Consider the following 7,076-nt stretch of genomic DNA (forward strand, 5'->3'; position numbering starts at 1 on the left):
AAAAAAAAAAAAAAAAAAAAGGCTGCATGAAATGTGGTGTCTTTTCCTTTAAGTCAGTGCTGAGTCTGAGACCCCAGCCTCAAAGCATTGCTTCTCTGGAATGGGCTTAGCTGCATGAGTTCCTAAGGATCCGACAACAGAGGGGGAAGTCCTGAGTGATGCATGGGTGAGTGGCTCTAAAATGGAGCCTAATATGAAGTGGGAGTTCTGCCTGCTGAAAGCAAGCCAAAGAGCACCCAACAGAAGTATGAGTAATTTTATAAAAATATTTTAAGTTAGTCGTTTAATCAAAACATTACAACTTGTTAGCAACCCTTCAAAAAACCACACCTCTATATTTGGCAGTCTTGTTTGGAAAAGAAAGAAAATCGTGGAAGTTTATTGTAGACTTCAAAATCTTCAGTGCTTACCTGTCAGGGACAGATAAGGCAGGCTGGAAGTTGTAGCACTATAAGGAAGATGGAAAGACCCTAGCAAGTATCCACAATCTTGATATGAAGTAAATGCTAACGAAGCAAGACTATGAGAATTAGAGACTATGTAACCATGAAGGATAATCAGCTGAGTGGCTCATGTTGAGTGATGTTTGAGACTTTTGGCTTACTGCCTTGAATTGCTTAGATTGGTTTGGTGTTGTCTTGTGGTGGTGGTGGTGGTGGTGGTGGTGGTGGTGGTGGTGGTGGTGGTGGCGGCGGCGGCGGCGGCGGCGCTGCTGCTGCTGCTGCTGCTGCTGCTCCTGTTTTCATTTGTGAAGAAGAACTAAAAGAAACTAAGAAGGGGTCACAGTAATCATAGCAGCAACAGTTGGTGAAGGCACAGTTAAGATTACGTCTAAAAAGACAAAGACAAAATCTAGGAGATAAATATTGACAATCGTTTTAAATGACTGAGCATAAGCAATCCTGAGCTACCCAATAAATACTGAGGCTCTGCAGTGTGCACTGTGCTAGTTTCCATGGGTGCATGGGGTATGGACCACAGATGAAAGGGAGATGCACAGGAACTGAAATTCCATCTCCCTGCAACAGCTCATCTTTCTCCACTTTCACTCTCCTCTACTTCATTTCTGACTTCAATAGAACCTACTGTTCCATTGTCTTCCATCAGTGGGTACACCAGCACAAATTTATGGTGAAACAAGACAGCATAAGGCTGTGGCATTTATTGCCCTGTCTCCTATTGTGCAGGGTTATTTTAAGAAGGCACTGAGTTGAACATTCTGCTACAGTCTCCTTCCTTTTTGCTGCTCTCTAGGTTAATGCACTATTCTTTCAGTTCCCCTGTACCCACCCTTTGGTAAAGAGGCCCCCTTGAACTTAAAAACCCCCACCCCTCGTTATTCTCTCTCTCTAAATGTCATTTTTGAGACCCTAATTGCATCTAGCAAGCCTAACATTAGTTATCACTCTACTCAGTAGGGTTGTCTTAACAAAATACTGCACACTGGCTGGCTTAACTAGCAGAAGTTTTTCTCACAGTTCTGGAGACTAGATTGTGGAGCTCAAAGAATGACAAGGGTTGTTTTCTTCTGCTGCATCTCTTGGGTTTAATGCACGCTCACCACGTACCTTTGACTTCGTGTGATATTTTCTCAGTGAGTCCATGTTCGAATAACAAACTCCTAAAAGGACTCCAATCATAGTGAACTAGGGCTCTGATAATGACCTCATTTTAACTGAATTATTTCTTAATTACCCTGTCTCCCATGCCAGTCACATTCTGGAGCACATAATGTAGGGGGAAGGGAGACACAATTCCGTTCATAGTAAAGACTTCAATAAAAGCACAGAATGAATTATAAATATCATCCCAAGATTATGTGTGAACATAAGAAAAAGATAGTATTGAGCTTACCCTGAACACAACATGTTAAAAAGGAGTAGAAGATATTTAAAAGGAGCACAGCTTTATAAATATGCAAATTTCAATCACAGAGCCAAGTACTCAAGAGACTGGCATGGGTTCTATCTAAGCAACCGAGCAATAGTCAGAACTAACACTAATGGAGCATTTTGATAGATTCTAGTTACCTGTGTCCTTCCTATATGAGCAGAGTTTTCCTTTAATGTAAGAGGTTTTATGACAAGACATCAATTGTATATACTGAGAGACAATCATGGGGCAACTTCTAGTACATCCTCCTTTAAAAGTAGCTTGCTTATGTCCTTTACCTTCATCTTCTCATTTCTACTCCCTTCTCCACCCTGCTGTTCAAAATAGGGTACTACCAGGGGAACATATACTACATACACTGTTCTGCATTATGTACATATGAAAAAGAAACATCAAACATATCACCTTACCCAAGTCTCAGTTATAAGTATTGTCCCTTTACTAGGTACTGTTTTCAATGTTTGCATAGTTTGTTTTGCTTTATCCTTGTAATGATTCTATAATAGATTAACCATGCCCAACTCTAGAAAAAGAAGAAGAGAAGGAGAAAGAGGAAGAGGAGGAAGAGAAGGGGGAGGAGGAGGAGGAAGAAGAGGAAGAAGAAGAGGAAGAAGAAGAAGAAGAAGAAGAAGAAGAAGAAGAAGAAGAAGAAGAAGAAGAAGAAGAAGAAGAAGAAGAAGAAAGAAGAAGAGGNAAGAAGAAGAAGAAGAAGAAGAAGAAGAAGAAGAAGAAGAAGAAGAAGAAGAAGAAGAAGAAGAAGAAGAAGAAAGAAGAAGAGGAGGAGGAAGAGGAGGAGGAGGAGGAGGAGGAGGAAGAGGAGGAGGAGAGGAGGAGGAAGAAGATGAATAAGAGGAAGAAGAAGGAGGAGGAGGAAGAAGAGGAGGAAGAGGAGGAAGAGGAAGAGGAGGAGGAAGAAAACTCTTAAAAGTAGTAGTTGGGGGGGGGGGGCAGTTGAACCAATTTACCAGATGCCTAGTCATCTGGAAAACAGGTTATTTTTAAAAGGTACATGCTGAACAAAAGGATAACACTCAGAATTCGGATAGTACCACAGTCTATCAAGGGCAGAAAAAACAAACTAAATGGGAAACTATGGTAGAAAAAAAAAATACCTATGTTCCAAAACCTTCATTTTCCTTGCTTAAAGCATATCCTATAATTTGCAAAAGCTTCATCTATGCTTTAAGTATCAACAATTTGCCTTTAAATTCTTAAAAAGATTTTCCTCCAAAGAGTCTCTTGTGAATCTCAGTCAACCTGAAAGGCATTTTCCCCCTAGTTATCTGTTTTTGTTTGTTTGTTTGTTGTTTTGCTTTGTTTTTGCCATGATCAACTGCATCAAGCCAAGAGCTGTGCCCCAAAGGGGCTTGCCTTTGGCCATATTCTGCCAGAGTCCTTTTCAGAACCCCAGCTGGGATAATCTTCGGTGCAATCTGGAGGAAAGTCCTATACTTAATTGTCAGTTTTGTCTTGAGAAAAATTCAGCTCTCAGCCAGGGGCCAGTCCTTATGGTGGCAGGCTCTGTTGCTCTCCTGCTACCAGCAGGAGCGCTTTAAGAGTGTTAAAGGCTTTGTTAACTCCCCTCTTAAAGAAACTGCAGAAAGGGGGATTCTTAAAGACATCTCAATATTCTTTTTTAATGTTTAGCGTTGGGGGTGGGCAGAAAACTGGACCAGTGGAAATTTTCTATTCCCTTTCCATCTGGCACATAAACGGCTTTGGAAAGGCTATCGGATCTACTCAAAGAATGTAAATGAATTTAAAACCCTGTAAAGGAAGAGTGTAATGCAGAGGGGATCCACTTATTCACCTGTAGTAGAAGCGTTGAAGGCAGAGGACTTACAGTGTCTCCCACAGGCTTTGCTTCCAGGTTATGTGCAAACCTGCCCAACACCCCCTGATTTGTTATCATAGAGTTTTCCGGATGTGTCTGGCCTTCTGCCTACTGTGGGTTTAATTTCTACTCCTTGTAACCATTTTTTCATCCAACAAAGACAGTTCAAATGTATATTTATTATCAATATTATCGTGCCATCTTGGGATAGCAATAACTCGTTCCTTTTCAAACAAAGGTTGACTAAGGATAGTTCACAAACAATGAATTCACCCATATTAAAAATAAGCAATTCAGTAAATATTCACAATGTATTGCAGTCCTTTGATCACCAGCTTTATTAAAACACTTCTATAAATTATTGTAAAAGGCCCACATGTGGCTCTCTAGTTTGTTCTCTTTCACCCTAATCCCTGTGTTAGCAAAAGTTGGATCATCCATATACATATATGTTTCATTTTCTAGAACTTCTTATAATAATTGGAACATATTTATTTAAAAGCTTCTTTGGGTCTGTGTTCTTTTTTTTGACAGACTTTTCTCCATATTACCAATATTAGCAATTGTCTCTCTGAGTAATAGTATATTGTATGGATATACCACAATTTCTTTCCAGGCCTTTGCAATGGACAAGACTGCTTTACACGTGTGTGTAGAAATGTTCTTGTAGATGGACTTCTCATTTAACATTGGCAAACACTAGAAAGTGAAATTGCAGAATGCTGACTTCATATGATGATGCCCATGTGCTTCCTCTGTGCTTTTACCATTCTCTGCTTTCACCAGGAATACCTGAGAATTCTAGTTCCATTGACACCTTCGATCAGTCGTTTAATGTGTATCCTTCAAATGAGTAGTGCCGTTATGCATCCTGTCATGAACTTACTGGCCGTTCTTTTATCTCTTCTGTGAATTATCTGCTCCTATGCTGTTCCGAGCCCAGTGTTTGCAGCTGTCAGCTCCTTCCTGAGGAATGGGAGTTGCCACCATATTTAGATTTGAATCTTTTGTTGGATGCACATTGTGCAAATACTTCTCCTACAGACTTGCTTGCCTTTTCATTGCTAAGAGCAAATGTTTTAAAGTGATGAGGTCTAATATTCTGTCAATATTATACATCTTGGTTTATGTCCTTTTTATTTTATCTAAAATGAGTTTCTTCAACTCAAGCTTTGCCATTTTTCCTGTTTTTATAACCAAGTTTCATTATTTTTTCTCTTTAGTGTAGGCTGATATGTTATTATAAGTTTTATAGAAGTCATGAGATATAGGTGCTGGCTCAGAAATATCCACTTATCCAGCACAGTCAGCTAAAAGGACAGCCCTTCCCCCACTGAGCTGCTTTTCCCCTTTGGTCAAAATTGGGTGTTAGTAAATATTTGAGTCTATTTGGAGATGTTTTTTTTTAATTCTGTTACTTTGATCCGCTTAAATAATACCACATTGTTGACATATGGCAACTTTATAGTATGTTTAGAAATCAAGTATTATACTTCCATTTTCTTAGTTTTGCAATCTTTTATTGGTTACTTGAGCCTTTCATACAGTGAATTTTGATCATATCCACTCCATTCTGGCTCTGCCTCCACCAAAGCGACCTGATCTGCCAGCCCTGGAAAGGCAAATCCCAAGAGGGGAAGCAAGGCAGGAATGGCTAGGAGCAGAAGACACCTCAGGCAGCAGTGAGCGCAGCAAGAGCAGACTAGGAGGTAGCTTCAGCGAGACAGCTCATTTATGGGGGAGCAAATGTTCCTTAAACCTTTGGGAGTTGAATAGGGGCTTTCAGGGTGAGTGTATACCATTGACTGGTGCCAGGTACAGGGCTGCCTCGTTTGCATAAGGAGGCATTCCAGGTGCTGCTGGACATGACCTTGTAAAGGGACAGGAAGTTTCACCTGGGTCCCAGGTTTCATGACCTCCTCTGGAGGAAAAAGATAGGAACACAGGACTATGTGTACAGGGCACGCAGGTCGGGCAAGTGGGGTGGATCCTACTGCTGATTTCTGGAGTGTGAACATGTCTCAACCCCACTCTCGCTCCTCACAGCATCACCGTCCACCATCCCTCCCCAACTCTTCCCCTTCCCCTCCTCCCCAGCAATTTTGTGACCCTCCAAATCCAATTTCTGCCACCCTTATATTCTCGGGTATGCAGCCTTCTTCTAGAGTGTGGCCAACCTACCAAAGGCCACACCCTTAAAGGACAGCAACATCCTCTCCTGGCAGCTGTCAATCGCCAGGAACTCCTCAGATAGCGTGGGACTTCATGCCCATCTCTCTCCATGCTGGGATGTTTTCCTGGCTTGAATTTCCACAGGCCTTGTGTATGCTCTCACACATACTGTGAGTTCGTATGTGCAAGTGCCCTGTCATACCCGGAAAGCACCAACTCCTTGTAATCATAGACTACCTCTGACCCTCAATGTCGCTCCATCCCCACTTCCACTAAGACCCCGGAGCCTTCACAGAAGAGCATGTAATACAGATGCTATGTTTAAGGCTGAGTATGCTGCAGTATCTTATTCTCTGAACCCTAACCAGTTGTGGGTCACTGTTTATCACCAACTACTGAAGAAAGAAGTTTCTCTGATGAGGGCAGACAGACGGAATATTCTGCAGATGTAACAATAAGTCATTAAGATTCTGTTTATTATTATGCCTTGGTAGCAGAATGATTTTAGTAGGTTTTCCCCTAAGGCCTGGGTTCTTGGCCCTAGGAATGGGTTTCATCTTGTGATCTAGAACTTAAATCCAATCATAAAGTGACCCACTCGATAATATTCATGCTATCATTGTGCGACTGGGCGTGCATTGCGAACCAGTCACTACTATAGCTCTCAGAGCTCATAGCTGGGTACCTGATGATTCCTTTTCTCCTCTAGTAGTGTGCACAGCATCTTCCAGCACTATGAAAGCTAGCTAGTAGAAAGAGAGCTTGCCAGTGACAACCAGCTGTTTCCCCATGTTCTACGACTCGATATACAGTGTCTTCAGCAATGGGATTCCATTCTTTTAAACAGTAGTTTTGAGTACTCTGGGTAATTTACATTTCTATACAAACATGAGAATTTATTTGCCAATTTCTTTCTTTCTTTCTTTATTATTATTTTCTTTATTTACATTTCAAAAGCTATCCCGAAAGTTCCCTATACCCTCCCCCCTGCCCCTGCTCCCCTACCAAACCCACTCCCACTACTTGGCCATGCTGGCATGTGCATTAGTATCTGGGTTTGGTGGCTGATGATGGGATAGATTCCCGGATGGGGTAGTCTCTGGATAGTCCATCCTTTCATCTTAGCTCTAAATTTTGTCTCTGTACCTATATCCTTTCATTGGTATTTTGTTCCTTA

The sequence above is a fragment of the Mus pahari genome, chromosome 1, assembly GCF_900095145.1.
Source record: "Mus pahari chromosome 1, PAHARI_EIJ_v1.1, whole genome shotgun sequence".
Taxonomy (NCBI): Eukaryota; Metazoa; Chordata; class Mammalia; order Rodentia; family Muridae; genus Mus; species Mus pahari.